Source organism: Sebastes umbrosus, chromosome 16, assembly GCF_015220745.1.
Source record: "Sebastes umbrosus isolate fSebUmb1 chromosome 16, fSebUmb1.pri, whole genome shotgun sequence".
Lineage (NCBI taxonomy): Eukaryota > Metazoa > Chordata > Actinopteri > Perciformes > Sebastidae > Sebastes > Sebastes umbrosus.
Window position 1 is genome coordinate 3,427,599 of NC_051284.1, and position 15,986 is coordinate 3,443,584.

The 15,986-nt window shown below is 38.4% G+C and overlaps 1 protein-coding gene across 1 annotated transcript in view; it reads right to left on the reverse strand.

Moving 5' to 3' along the window:
• LOC119474418 overlaps nucleotides 1-15,986 on the reverse strand; it is an 813,351-nt gene that overhangs the window by 24,147 nt on the left and 773,218 nt on the right. The window lies entirely within an intron of this gene.

A 15,986-nucleotide genomic window follows, 5' to 3' on the forward strand; every position in this document is an offset into this window, starting at 1 on the left:
GATGGGAGCTATCTGCCAGGATACTCCTCGCCTTCTTCCTCGTCCTTTCTGTAAAAAGTTGAGTCAAGGGCTTTTGGGGTTTACCAACTATTTTGCCTGCTATTGACACAATCCTAAACAGTTTATTCTTCTATCTACAGTGTAGGTGACCGTACCAGGCAGGAAGGTTAAAGGTTAAAACACTCTCAACAATAGTTTTGTACACTAATTCTAAAATCTGCCGGCTGACACCGAGGCCACTAAGTTTCCTTAGAAGACAAAATCGCTGTGAGCATCTCTTGAAAATATACTCTGTATTTTCAGAGAAGCTCACCTGGGTGTCCAGGACTGTACCGAGGTATTTAAAGTGTTACACAGTTTCAACATGTTGGCCATCAAGTGAAACTGGCTCTGTGATCAAATGTTGTTTTGTGCAGCACATGATTAATTCTTTCGTCTCGGCCACATTGATTTCTAGCTGGCTAGTGTGACACCGTGTCTGAAGGGCTGTAGTGTGGGCCAGATAGGCAGCTTCACCTAGTGGGCCTGTTTCCTGTAAAAGGCCAACTAAGTCCATGTCATCCACATACTTAAACAGTCTAAAATGTTTCTCATTGATCATAAATTCATTAGTAAAAAGAGAGAATAGCACAGGGGAAAGAACACAGCCTTGTGGGCAGCCTGTCTGACATGTTCTCCCTGACACAGACCCTCTGATCCACAGAACTAACCCTGTGTTGATGTTGAGATCAAGGAGCCTTTTCAGGAGAATATGCGTCTTCATTGAGTTAAAAGCTGAGCTAAAATCCGCGTATAAAGCTCTGGCATAACCTTTAGGAAGCATCAAGTGTTTTGTGACTGTGTTAAGCAGAGTCAGCACAGCGTCGTCTGGGCCTCTGTTGCTCTTATTTAAGCGAACTGGAGCAGATCTAGCACTGTGCTGGTCAGGTGGCTGGCAAGAACTCGTTCCATGGTTTTACACAATATGGAGGTTATTGCGATAGGCCACAGATCATTTGGCTTACTTGCGTCGGCTTTTTTAGCACAGGCCTAATTATTGTGAATTTCCATGATTTTGATGAAATGGCCTTCAGTCCAGTACTATTGTCATGACAGACAGAGCTTTATTCTGTCTAGCTGGCATTAATTTCATAATCGCTGGTTGAAAAATCAGCATTATCATGATGTAGAACTACTCGGCTACAGCCGTCCTAACGGAGTGAAGGGATCAGGTGGAAGTGTCATGTGTGTTGAAAGGATTAGCCACATAGTGCTTCTCACCTGCCGACATAAAGAAACAGCCCATAGTGAGAGTGTGAGAGAGAAAATTGTCAATTATGTGAGTTCTGTATAACATCTGTAGAAACCCTCCCTGTTGTATAACATCTGTAGAGACCCTCCCTGTAATTTATCACACACTTTTTGGATAAAAGACATTTGTGTGTTTATGAAAAGAACAAAAAAAAAAAAATATCTATGTATGTATTTATTTGTGTATTTATTTAGCCTATTTATCTTCTACTGTTACTTTGATCCTGTGCTTAAATAATGTTACACTTTTATAATATGACCACACTATCTTCTTGGCTTTTATTTTGACATGTTTGCCTTCACTTCCTGGTCACGTGACTGCCGTTCTCCGCACTTCAATTCAGAAGAGAAAATGACAGAAAGAAACTTGAAGAAACTAAATCGGATCGTTTTTTTAATTTGTTTTTTTCGTTTTTCGTTTGGAAACAAAAAACAAACAGAGCACCACGTGATTCCGTTTTTCGTTTGTGGTTTAAAACGAAAAAACGAAAAACCCACGTGACTTCCGTTCTTCAATTAAAAACGAATAATGAGAAAAGGAATTCGCAAAAACAAACAAACGGCCCGGTTTGGGTTCGTTTTTCATTTTTTGATTCAGAAACGAAAAACGAGAAAACGGCCGTTTTCTCGTTTTTGGTTTAAAACGAAAAAATAAAAAAAAGTTTTTTCCTTTCTGAATTCCAAAGGAAAAACGGAATATCCGATGATACCCAGACCGGTCAGGACCAAGCCTTAATACATGGACGCCCGCTCTACCAACTGAGCTAACCCAGGCGCCCCTGTTACCACTTTCTGATCGTAATTTAATACACTAAGGGGTCTGTAAGCCAACGGATCTGAATCCTCCCCCCCTTTCTTAAGTAATAGACAAACATTAGCCTCATAAAAAGATTGTGGAAATATCTTATTGACAAGAGAGTGTTTAATCATTCTGAATAGCAAGGGGCCGATGAAATCAGCGAAGGACTTCAAACATTCTGCACGAAACCCATCTGGGCCTGCAGCCTTACCACTTGGAAGGGATTTTATTGCCACTTTGATTTCTCCAACAGTAAAATGGGAATCTAGATCAACTTTGGCAGATTAACTTAGTTTGGGTAATTCAGCAGAATTTAAGAATTTCTCTATATCGTCATCAGATGCATTACAGCTAAAAAGACCAGGTAGCACATTCACAGATAGCCACGTAGTAAATTTATCTGAACTAACTAGGGCTGTCAATCGATTAAAATATTTAATTGTGATTAATCGCATGATTGTCCATGGTTAATCGCGATTAATCGCAAATGAATCGCACATTTTTTATCTGTTCAAAATGTACCTTAAAGGGAGATTTGTCAAGTATTTAATACTCTTATCAACATGGGAGTGGAAAAAAATATGCTGCTTTATGCAAATGTATGAATATATTTATTATTGGAAATCAATTAACAACACAAATCAATGACAAATATTGTCCAGAAACCCTCACAGGTACTGCATTTAGCATAAAAAAATATGCTCCAATCATAACATGGCAAACTGCAGCCCAACAGGCAACAACAGCTGTCAGTGTGTCAGTGTGCTGACTTGACTATGATTTGCCCCAAACTGCATGTGATTATCATAAAGTGGGCATGTCTGTAAAGGGGAGACTCGTGGGTACCCATAGAACACATTTACATTCACATATCTGGAGGTCAGAGGTCAAGGGACCCCTTTGAATAAGGCCATGACAGTTTTTCCTCGCCATAATTTAGCGTAAGTGTGGAGCGTTATTTAACCTCCTTCACTACAAGCTAGTATGACCTGGTTGGTACCGATGGATTCTTTAGGTTTTGTAGTTTCATATGATACTTTCACTATTTCCACTCTAGCTTTAAAACCACTTTCAAACCAGCTACAGCCTAAAAAAAAAAAAAAGAAAAGTCTTGTTAATGCGTTAAATAATTTAGTGGCATTAAAGTGAATTTGCGTGTTATTATCACGTTAACTTTGTCAGTCCTAGAACTAACACATAAGCTAAGGCTATATTTACTTCACGTTATATTACCTCTGAGAAAATAACATTTGAAAACAGGTAAATGAGCAAAAACTTGAACTCATATAGCTAGCCATCCAAACTAAATAGGTGGACTTACAGTTGGTGCGTAAGTGGATGCAGGGGTAGCTGCTTGAGGAGGATGGGGAGTACCAGTTGGTGTAATAGAAACCCTCACGGTCGATCCACATCCACCGTCCCTAGGAGACAAAGAGCATGAGTGTAAGGATATTACACCCATTTGGACCAGGTCCTGAGTTTGATCTGGACTGACTGGGTGGTATTTCTTCATAAATCCAGACCTGCAGGCTGAAGCCTCCGAGCCATGCGATGCTCTGACCGGCTGTCCGTTTGATCTGCTGGAGGAAGCTGTACTCTCTGCCGTTGGTGACAGAGGCCAGGTGGGCACCCAGGCTGTTACAGTGCTCCTGTCAGACAGAGGAAGCACAGAGGGATCTTTTCGGCTATACAACTAAAAGTTGTGTCATTTTCTTTTCCAAATGGAATTGTCTTAGCTTTGATGTGAAAAGCTCATCTCTTCATGGACTGATGGTGACAGACTGACTGACCTCCCATCACCATCCAGTGGAACATGTTGCATTCATCATTTGCATTGATGGCTAAGTTCTAAAGTAGCCTAACCAAAGAACATATATTGATAAGAAGTGAAAGCCAATTGGTCGTTCCATTGTAACATCAGCGCCCAGCAGCAGAGCTATGCCTCTGCCATTTTGGACTGAAAGCGACTACCGGACGCCAGTAAAACGTCTGCCTACAAAGTGCCGTACAAAAGTAAAACTAAATTATTTCTATTCTATTGTCATATTTAATGTCTCTACCTAAATGTCCTGTGTTGAACAATTAGTAAATTATAAATACGCATACTATTATAAATATTTACTTACTTGCTTATTTACTTATTAACCTTTTTGCCCGGCTGCTTCCCACAGGAGCATAAAGTGAGCGATGGACATAAATGGAATTTGGAAAAATCAAGCACACAGATTTTGACTTTTTTTTTACTTAACGTCCACAAGTGTCGCTGTTAACAAGCATTTCTGAAAGTTACAAATAGTCCCTTTAAGCACGCCATGCTTATACTTCGATATTTGGACATTCTACATGACATTTGTGATATTTGGAGAGAGGTGTTTGACTTTTATTTTCTTCAGTGGTGTGATTGTTGTCGCCGTGATGACCTCCATAGACCTCACTCATGAAGGAGCATAAAGGAAAGATTAAAACAGTCAAGTGGATCTTACATTCAGGTGCTGCTGCCTCCTCAAACAGACGTGCAGCACAAACACAGAGAAACAGTCAACACATATATAAATACATACAGTGTATATACAATATACAGTATAGTGCAATATATATCTTCAATCTAATTGAACTTCTTTCTATAGTACAACAATATGTGGGACAGTTTGGGAGTACTAGATAAAGTATAACTGTGATAACTGAAATATGTAATTCACCGCTAAGTTGACTATGAGCAGCCCCAGAATATAGAGTGAATGTGTGTCCTTTCTGATTACCGTTTCTGGGCTAAGGGACAGAATCTTCTGGCACAGATACTTTACAGTATCATGCTAACATAAGCTAATTAGCACAGCTGAGGCTGATGGGAATGTAGTTTTGCAGGTCGAACGTTGCCCTCCCTTCACCCATGCTTCAAGCGTGACTAAAAAGTAGGCTATATACAAGTTTTATATTGATGAAAGTACACTTCCAAGTTTCCCATATGCCACAATTTGACATTTAATTTCAAATTGTGGTGGTTTCTTTTTTTCTTTTAGTGTACAAACCTATGACTCGACAGAACCGAAAGGAAAAGGTACCAAATGTTGCTCCTCAAATGTCCAGCAACACAAGCGAACAGTGCGCCTGCACAAGCCCCTGCAGTGCAGAACTTGTTTAGGCAACATAACTACTTAGTTAGGTTTAGGAAAAGAGGTTTGGGTTAAAATAACTACAGAAGTAGTGTTACTTCAGTATGGACGTTACGAGACAAAGAGGTCAACGTGACTTCATGGTTCCACACAGGACACGAACAGCGGCCTCCTGGGTGAAAGCCTGGTGTTTTTAGTGTGCCCTTGGGTTCAAATCCAACACAGCTATCTTATTCAGGGAGAATTTATCTTGAATTATTTTTCCTTTCCAACAACAAACAAGTCAGAAAAACTCAAAACTTGAAATCTGAGCATACTGGTGGAACTTGTTTATCCTAGCTTTGGATATTTTCTGGTGATCAAGTCTGATATAAATTATTTTCTGTCCTTAAGAACTTAAAGGGACTATTTGTAACTTTCAGAAATGCTTGTTAACAGCAACACCTGTGGCCGTTAAGTCAACGAAAGTCAGCGTCGGGCTCGCGCTTGTTCGCTCTAAATATACCTGAACGGTATCGCTCAAAATAGTGAGGCGACACACGTCAGCTAAAACCACAATATCACTCTATATTTCAGCTGCTTGGCAGTAATGTTAGCTGACCAGACGAAGGTCTCTCCATGAATCACTGCTGATCCTAGTGTTGGCTTTTCCTGCCTCAGCAAAAGCGGGTCGGTGCCGGGGCTGAAGCAGGAAGAGAAACGTTATCGCCTCCTGACTGCGCCCGCAGGGAGACACCGACTCCCAGTCGGACGTGATAACGTTCCTCGCAGCGGAGCCCCATCACCTCACAAGACACGGGAAACCTCTGTCTGGAGGAGCTGCAGCAGTTATTTCTGCACAAACGTCCACTGTACATTCACTAGATATTCTCAGAGCTAAACTAACTCTTCTGCAGTGTGTAGTGAGCGCGCGTTCACGTCATAGAGGTGGAGCGAGACAGCGAGAACGCGCGGTGTGTGAGCGAAGGCGAGCAGGAACAGGAGCGGAGACTCCAGCGACACGCGAGCGCACATGGGATCCCGACCCGGTACATTTATACGCTTAAAAAGTTACAAACAGTCCCTTTAAGGTAAAAACTACTTTTTCTTGTGTGAAAACAAATGAAAAAAAAATGTTGTCAGATTTTTCCAAGTTACTTTTTATTTTCGCCTCTTAGTGAAAACAGGTGGAATCATTTTTGTGTGTTTGTCGTAGTAATACTTATTTCGACCACCAGAGTGCACCACTACCTCATCTTCTAAATAGGACTAGGCTTCCGTAGTTACAGTATAGTTGACTAGTTGAGTTATTTTGATCATTTGTTTGGTTAATTTTCTGCTGTCACAGTGCAGGCTAAATAAAACATGAAACCAAACAGAAAAAAAAGCTGTGTGAGATTTAAGGAGGACACTAACCTGCAGCAACCAGCTGTTCCTTCAGGGCCTCTGCTGCTGCTTCTGTGGATGATGCCCATTAACGTTGATGTTAGATAGATGTAGGTCTGACTGTCTGCGTGTGTATTAAAGCAAAGACCTTCAATACTGACCTGGAGCCTGCTTCTCTTTGTCTTCAGTCGGAGCTGCAGAGAAAAAACACAATATGTGTTAATGTCAGTGACATTAGAGCACTAGTTCCTCTTCTGTCCCAGAGTACACTAGATGCACACTACTACACAAAGCTTTACAACAGCAGGCCACATTATGCTGACTGACTCATGAGCACATGGATGATAGTGTGTGTGTGTTGAATCTGACCTGCAAATGCAGCACAGAGGAGAATGGAGAGGACCAGGACCGCCTTCATGATGATGATCAACTGATTGTTCTGTGTGGAGAAGAAAAATGTGCCTGATAAATATATAGAAGGAGAGCAGAGCCATGAGCTCCACTGAATAAAAAGAAATACAGCAGTCTTACTTACTTGCCAGGTAAATGTAAGGTGATGTTATTCAGGTGTCAGCTGAGTGATGGATGCAGTGATGATGATGAGGTCTCCCTGCTCTTTATATACACACACTAGAACCACACCGAGTCACGGTCATGTGGGTGTGCGGCAGCCAGAACGTGCCGATATTCGTCTCTGACTCGGCCCTGAATGCAGGAAGATGATTGCACATAAAGATATGAGCTTCAACTCTGATCTTTCAACATGTGAACAGTTACAGCACAAACAACTCTCTGTTGTTGTGATTTCAGATCAGATTAATGGTTTAAAAGAATTGAGACCCGACTGGATATTCAGTTACAGTACGTGGGTGTTTCTGTATCTACGGTCACTTTTAAACTTTTAACCATCAGAGTATGTGTAATACATATAAACAGGTTTTTGACTTTACAAGATTTTAATCTGTAACATGTTTATTTTTTATGGCTTTCATCACTTGTTCTTACTAAATGTCTTTACTGCAACATTGCAATAACGTTCATTTTAAACATTTAGCTTTTTCTAATTTCTATAATATTTTTAAGACATTTAAATTAATTTTCATCAAGCTTTGTGCGTCATTGTTAATATTGATACAAAAACGTTTTCTAAAAATAATGGATTTCATTATTTTCTTTACACCCTGTAAAATGTATAACCATGTCAGTCTTCATACACACAAATATAAAATATGTTGTTTTTTATGACAGATATTGCAATTCTAATGTATAATGTTTTTACTGCTGGACATATGCTGGACTAATATTGCAGATAAATGACAACTAGCAAGGTCTGCTACGTTAGTTTTGACTCTTAGCATCTAATATACATGAATTCAACAGTATTATTAACAAGTTATTATTATTATTATTATAATTATTTTATTATTATATTAAGTTATAGTTACAAATACACAGTTACTAAGAAGTGTGGTAAGGACATTACCTTCTACTTGAGAAGAAAAGGTGATCTTCACCTTGTTTCTCTTGACTCAGAAGTGTGGGACAGGCGCATTTAGATGAAAAAAAATCATATAAATGATTTATAAACAGTGGTGTTTGGACGCAAAAAAATGCTTCATAAATATTATTAAATCACATTATTTAGTAATTATTTTCTATGTCAACATGGTAATAACACTGTGTATATATTTATCAAGCACTGCACTGCAAATTTGAGCATAAATCCAAAATTTCATTTCTGGGATTAAAAAATGCCCGTAGTTGCAGAAACACACATGTGCGTCAGCTGTGTGTTCTGCACTTGTATTTTAAAGGACATATGAACAGTGGTGATATGCTGTTTAAAATGAAAGGTGCAGTGTGTAAGATATGGACATGATTTGAGTTTAAAACATTCAAAACATGAACTACCATTATCAACAGAATGTGAAGAGGTTAAGTGTTGACGTTGTGTCAAAGACGTCTGTGTGTAGTGTTTGTATTCTTGCCCTGCTGTAAGTTAGTAGTTGGCTTTTTTTAATAACTGATGACTGTGAATTTAGATTGTTTGGACCCATTAGTAGGTGAAATGCTGCCCGTATTTGTTTGGAGAATGTGACCAGACATTACACATTGCACCGTTAAGCAAAAGTACAGAAGTATGAGCAGCAAAATGTACTTTATATAAAAGTAAAAGTAGTCATTATGCAGGAGGAATGGCTTCATAGTGGAATAAAGGAAATCTTAAGTCTGTTTATGGTTCCTGTAAGTCTCCAGGGAATTATCTTTATCTTTTCATCACTGCCTCAATCAAGGAAGCAAGACGCCTTCTTAAGAAGGAAATAACAATGTTTTATTGTCTGTTTCTCAAGAGACTACATTCATTTGTGAATACACAGATTCAACATTTCATATGAAGGTAGAGTCAGAATCTACACTGAAGTCTGGCTGCTGGGAATGATACTGTTCCTGCAGTGAAAAAGAGCTAGCTGGATTCTTAGCTTGTAGTGTACCCACTTTACCATTCTCCAGACGACATGAACTCTTTAATCCATCACCTTTATCTAAATGGAGCCCCGCCCAGCTCTAACCAGTGAGAAGAGCACAAAGAAAAAACAGTTGGATCCCATCGTTGATAGTAAGAAGCTAATTTAGAAAATAAGTCGGGCTGTCAAAGTTAACGCGATAATAACACATTAATGCAAATTTGTTTTAACGCCACTAATTTCTTTAACGAATCAACACAATTGATCTTTCAGAGGTTGTTGCGGGCTCAGTGTGAAAGAGTGAAGATACTGGCATGTCATGAAACTAAAAAACCTAATGAATCCATTAGTACCAACCATGTTATACTAGTTTGTCTTGAAGGAGGTTAAATAACGCTCCAAACTTAAACTAAATTTTGTTGAGGAAAAACTGTGTTGGCCATTTTCAAAGGGTTCCCTTGACCTCTGACCTCCAGATATGTGAATTTAAATGTGTTCTATGGGTACCCACGAGTCTCCCCTTTACAGACATGCCAACTTTATGATAATCACATGCAGTTTGGGGCAAGTCATAGTCAAGTCAGCACACTGACACACTGACAGCTGTTGTTGCCTGTTGGGCTGCAGTTTGCCATGTTAGGATTTGAGCATATTGTTTTATGCTAAATGCAGTACCTGTGAGGGTTTCTGGACAATATCTGTCATTGTTTTGTGTTGGTAATTGATTTACAATAATAAATATATACATATATTTGCATAAAGCAGCATATTTACCCACTCCCATGTTGATAAGAGTATTACATACTTGACAAATCTCCCTTCAAGGTACATTTTGAACAGATAAAAAATGTGCGATAAATTTGAGATTAATTGTGATTGAATATTTTGATTGATTGACAGCATTAAAAATAATTTTTGTGTGAGAAAAGAAAATCTACAGCTTATCTTATCGCACTTTACTTTTTATTTTCATATGAAGTTGAAAGTTGTACATTCAGAATAATTGCATGCTAGCGCCAACAAAAACCTGACACAGATAACAAACCAAATTTCAGAAGAAATAGCATTTCTGAAGACATCTGTCAATCTTACTAACCTTACTTTGTGGAACAGTTACAGACAGTTGAGCTACATCATAGAATTACAACAAAACTCTCAAATAATATATTGCTGTATATCATGAAACATGTGAATATACTGAATATATTGCTGAGCCTTAAGGCATATCAGTGGTACAATTTTTTTTAAATTAACATTAAGTAAAAAATAATTTGTCTATATAATAATGAGCACCAACACTACCAGACATGTGACATCATGTCCAAGTATGAATTATATATTCAGGCTCTAACAAGGCACATGGATAAGTGCGGAAGTCCAAGTATTGGGCAATGGTTGGGGAGTGAGTTAGTGAATGATTTACGGCCCACTGAAAGACACCAGTTTTTCTCACTCCAGCCTTGGTAGGCCGCTGACTGTGTGAGAGAGAGATATATGAGTTCTAAAATAACGTTCATTGTAACTTCTCACATACAAAATCAGTGTATGTACCCCTCATTTCCTCTTATCATTATGTAAACTCACCATTTTAAATGAAGTCCCAGTCAAAGTCCATGAGTCTCCTCAGCAGAGTGGATACATGTGGATATACGGTTGTTGTCTTGTCTTGTTGTTCGTGAATTGGCCAGTTTTCTTTGATGAGACTTTGCCCTGTCCATCCTTGGTGCCTCTCTCAGGGTTTATTCCTGCGGTGCACCTGAAAAATGACAGTGTTTCTTCAGGCACTGTGTAAAAATCAAGTTGTGTAAATCACTTAGATTAATGCCACAATAAAAATACAGGTTTCAACTATCTAACCTTTACAGGTAGTTGCAGGTGTAAAAGGTGTAAAATAATGCAGAAAGCCCCATCAAGAAGGTGGGCTGGATCCCCTCACATTATGAAGTGGCCCTCAAGGCTGACAAAGTGAAGTCAACTTCATGGATTTTTAGTCAATGTTTGAAATGAATTGTGTTGAGTGGTGTGCACTACTGGTTGAGAAACTGTTTTTTTTATTTATCAATTATGAATATTCTGATCATCTGTTTCTATAGAACCCTGAATCAACATGTTTCTTACAGTTGCTTCCTCTCATTTCAACTTCCCCCATCAGTGACAATAGTAGCACAGTAACATGCTGAGAGGTGAAGTTGTGATTGTCACAGAAAAGTAGTGGCAGAAAAAAACAACTGTTGTTTTTGATGCTCATACAACTAAGTCGCCATGGTACAGTCAGAGGTGGTTTTGAAGCAACATGTGAAGAGTCCACATGCAAAAACAGATACTGTATGTCCCATGGTGCTCATTCCTCTAAACCATGTGATTTTCAGATATCATTCAAAAACACTAGTTAGCTAGTAAATAACCTTGCCTTCAATTTTTGAATCTGCTCTGCTGAATTAACACCCAATAACCAACGTGCACTGAAGTCTTAATGTTACTTCAAATGTTGAAGGGACTTCCATAGACTGTAAAATGTATACTATATGTGTATACTATCGGCTATCATTACGCATGAATTCACCGGCAAAATACTTAGATATTAACTTGAATACATACAAATTAAAATGAGCTTCTTGTGTTGTCCGATTAATATGCAATCATCTGTGAAATTCTAGCTATAGCTGCTGAATCCCTCTATCATGACATGCACAGATTCAGTAATGCAAACTAACTGGAAACATCACTGATAGACTTTGCACAGATTTATTAATTCAATAAATTTACTACTCACCAAATAATCAGTAAGATGGGGATGGATGAAGAAAAGAACGGATCCAGCATCACATGTGCAGATCAGGTGAAATTGCTTTTCCCAGAATTAAAAAAATACAGCATGACACTGTTACTGAAGATACTTTAGACAGTTGATCAGCAGTAAAGTGCTGTTTTCTAAGAATACATTATAGTTCAGTTAAAAAACGGCCTATGAGCGTAATTTAACAGATTTTCTTTTGTTTTAACAGTAAAGTTCTGTTTTTAGCAATAATAGGTTAATACTGTTGAAATCCTGCAGTAAATTAACAGCAATTGTTTACAGTGTGCAACATCAGACACATTTATTATTTTATTGTCAAATTTGACAGAGATATTGGAATATTTTTTCCATCCCAGTTATAATCAGTATGACTGTCTACACTGTGCTGTAACGGCTCAAGTCTCACTCACACTTAACCATGAGTGCCACATGCTCTCCATCTCTTTTCAGTCCAAATAAGAGTTACGGATGTAAATACATTTGTAAGAGGTGTGGATGTTCTACCTGGATTTCTGTCTTGGTCTTGTAGAATAGATATCTGTATTTATACTGTATGTGTTGATAGGGAACAACAATGTCAAGTCATTGTCATGTTAACTCTGATCCAGGGATCAGAGTTAACATTGACTTGTACTTCAGGGTCATGGAGTATACAAGGTTATGTCTTACATTTTTCCCACTTTGTTTTGGTCTGATTGCTAATTTACCCAATTTTCTGTGGAAAAGGACGATGAAGTGATATTACAGTGGACATTATGGTGTATACTTTGTTAACTTTAAAATGGATTAGTGTTAATGTTGTTATTTTGTCTCTTTTCTAAATCAAATTTCAGATGGTTGGGGTAACACCCAGTGTGGCTCTTGTTATCGCTTCATCTGCACCAAGAACCCTTTCAGCTGTTAATATACGTACTGAACATCTGGGGCCTTGAGACGGATCAGACGGTGTATTTTTTCTGTTTAAAGCCAACCCATGAACTTTGTTGTGTGTCTTACTGAACTATAGATTTCCATTGTGTATTCTTCAAAACATTAAATGATGAAGTGTTATGTAACTTTTTTTGTAAAAGTGTTTGTGATTTTGGCAGTAGACTTGTTTAACATAATAAAGACTTGTAAGAATGTGTGATCTTCCTTTAAGAGCTTTGGTTGAAAGGAGGTTGTTGAAGTCCTGCTGTAAATGTTGGAAAAGTTAGTAAGAGATAATATCCAGGTTCATCAGTGATGACAGGCAGACTGTAGCCTGAAGGGCTCCGCCGCCGGCTCCGCACTCAGAGCAGCTGTAAATCACAGCTGTCAATCAAGACGTTCCACCCCCTTTTTATAGCATCAAATAACTAATTAAAACCAAACTGATTAGATAAATTAGCACTTTTTTTTTTTTTATTAAACCTTTATTTAACCGGGCACGTCAATTAAGAAAAAAATTGTATTGACAATGGCAGCCTGGCAAAAAGGCAAAGCCTCCTGAGGGAAGGGGGTAGGAGGTAAAAAGAAATATCAAAAGTTAAAAAGACAGCACTGGCTTACATGACAAGCACTACATTAAATAAATGCAGACAGGCACACAATCAACGGACAGTACCAGACAAACTATCGGGCAATACGACAGCAAAACAAGAGTAGCAAGTAAAAAAGACAAACAATCACAACAAGCTTTAATGTAACAGCAAGCACTACATAGAAGATATGCAGAGTACACAAGCATCGGGCAGTAGCAGGCCAAGGAGGATTTGTAGATAAGCATGAGCCAATGACTATTACAGCGCGTGTATAAAGATGGCCAGTTGACAGAGGAATAAAGAGGGCAGTGGTAAAGGGGCATTTTTAGCAAATCGGATAGCAGAGTTATAGAGAACATCAAGCTTCTGGAGTGAGCACTTGCATGCTGACCTATATACAGTATATAACGTCACCACAGATAGATAGATAGATAGATAGATAGATAGATAGTAACTTTATTGATCCCGAGGGAAATTCAAGTTCCATAGTGCAAACATATTAGCAAAAAGGCACAAGTTAGTAATACAAAGTATAAAAAAATATACCAGAAATAAAAATACCAGGAGATGAAGAAAAACTGTTAAAACTGAATATAGTGCAGAATAACAACTGACATACAGGACTTTTCAAAATGTGAATATAGTGCAGAAGAAACTGTTAAAAATGAACATAGTGTGGGGTATGAACTGACATACAGGACTTTTAAAAATGTGAATTTATTGCAACAAGTGATATAGTGCTGGATATTCAAATATAGGATATATAGAGACCAGGGGATTAAGAAATGTAAAATATGGAATATAATGCGGGATGAGAACTGAGGTAGAGAGTTTTTTTTAAAAATAGACTAAAGTACAGAATAAGCTGTACATTATTGGTAGAATACAGTAAAACCAGTCTAAAAAGGTGCAGAGTAGAGCTGTTTGTGGTGTGCAGAATTAAAAAAGTAGCTCAGTCTATTAAAGTGCACTGTGTGTGTTACCCACACACTGAATGATGAGACAGGTGTTTCTCATCCAGGTGCCAGGTACATTTATTAAGCTGTAAACATATTAAAAGAACAGTCAAGGATGAACGCCGGCTTTGTTCTATACTGCTTTCCTGACTGTTATGCTACGACTGCGCTGACTTCCGGCTACAGAAGAATAACTATACAGTAACTAAATATCACTAAATCACTATCAAGTAATACAATGGAAGTATTCAGTACACAATATACCATAAGCTAAATCTATCCTGAAACTATCATTACCAAATCACCATGGCAACTGTGCAGCCTTTAATACACACTCTTATTATATCAACCACTGAACATAAATTACTAATTATATCAACCTCTGAACATATTATACTAATTATATCAACCTCTGAACCTATTACAGATTAATTATATCAACAACTGAACATTTGTTTACGATGTCACTGCATCTTAGATGGGAATACATTTACACAATCAATACACAACCGTGAACTGTACCGTTCCCGCGCCACGGACCTAAAATAGCTATTCAAGCTAGCCTTTGTTAGCATTAGCTAGCGGACTAACTCCGTGACGTACATCACACTTATAAACATAAACACACGGCCCCATAAACGATAATAAACTTAACACACAATTATCAGTACTATATATGGCGCTTGTGTACGTCTCTCACCTGTAAACATATTAAAAAGAACAGTCAAGGATGAACGCCGGCTTTGTTCTCTACTGCTTTCCTGACTGTTATGCTACGACTGCGCTGACTTCCGGCTACAGAAGAATAAGAGCGCCAGTCGCTGACATATCAAAGCCACTACCGCCACCTACTGGTCAATACAAAATGTTGTCATAGAATTACTTGACACTAAAGCAGGTGGGTTTACTGTCCTTTGTACTGTCTTTTAAGTGCCACCAAGCGCTTTAAAAATAATAATGGTAATAATAATAATAATTACAAAAATAACCATGGCGGGGGTACCAAAATAATGACATACAGGTTTCTGGGCACAATCCTTAACCCTAAAATGTCCAGGGTGCCACATGTGCATTATCTGTCCTGCAGACTGTCCTCCTTTGTCCCCGCCCACCCCTCCCCAGAGAGGTGTTGTACAGTTTGATGCTCGGGGGACGAAAGACTTCCTCAGTCTGTCTGTGGAGCACTTGGGGTGCAGCCGCCTGCCGCTAAACATGTCTATTGTCTATTCATAAGCATGTCTAGTCTAACATGGGAAGAATTTGAACAAGAGTTATTATAGCAGAGGGAGTGAAGGTAAAGCACATTAGAACATCCATCAGCGTGATAAGAACAACCTAAAATGACAGAAACCATCTTTGAGAAAAAACGTATTTGACGTGTCACAACAAGACCTTCTTTTCTGGGCTTCCTTTATGAAGCGCCCCAAGAGGCCACAATGGATCATTTCTTGCTTTGGTCCAGACCAAATCAACCAAACTACAGGTGTGAAAGTCGCATGTTGGTTTTCACTGAAATTTGATGTGTAGTTTATATCTAAGTGGTTATATGTGAAAAAATAATAATAGTATTCTGAGTATAACAAGTAGTCAGTGTCAGGTCTGGAGAACGGAACCTGCCAAAATAAAAAATAAATGAATAAATAATGAGTTCATAAAATGTGACAAAAAAATTTATTTTTCTGTTTTAATTAATTAATTA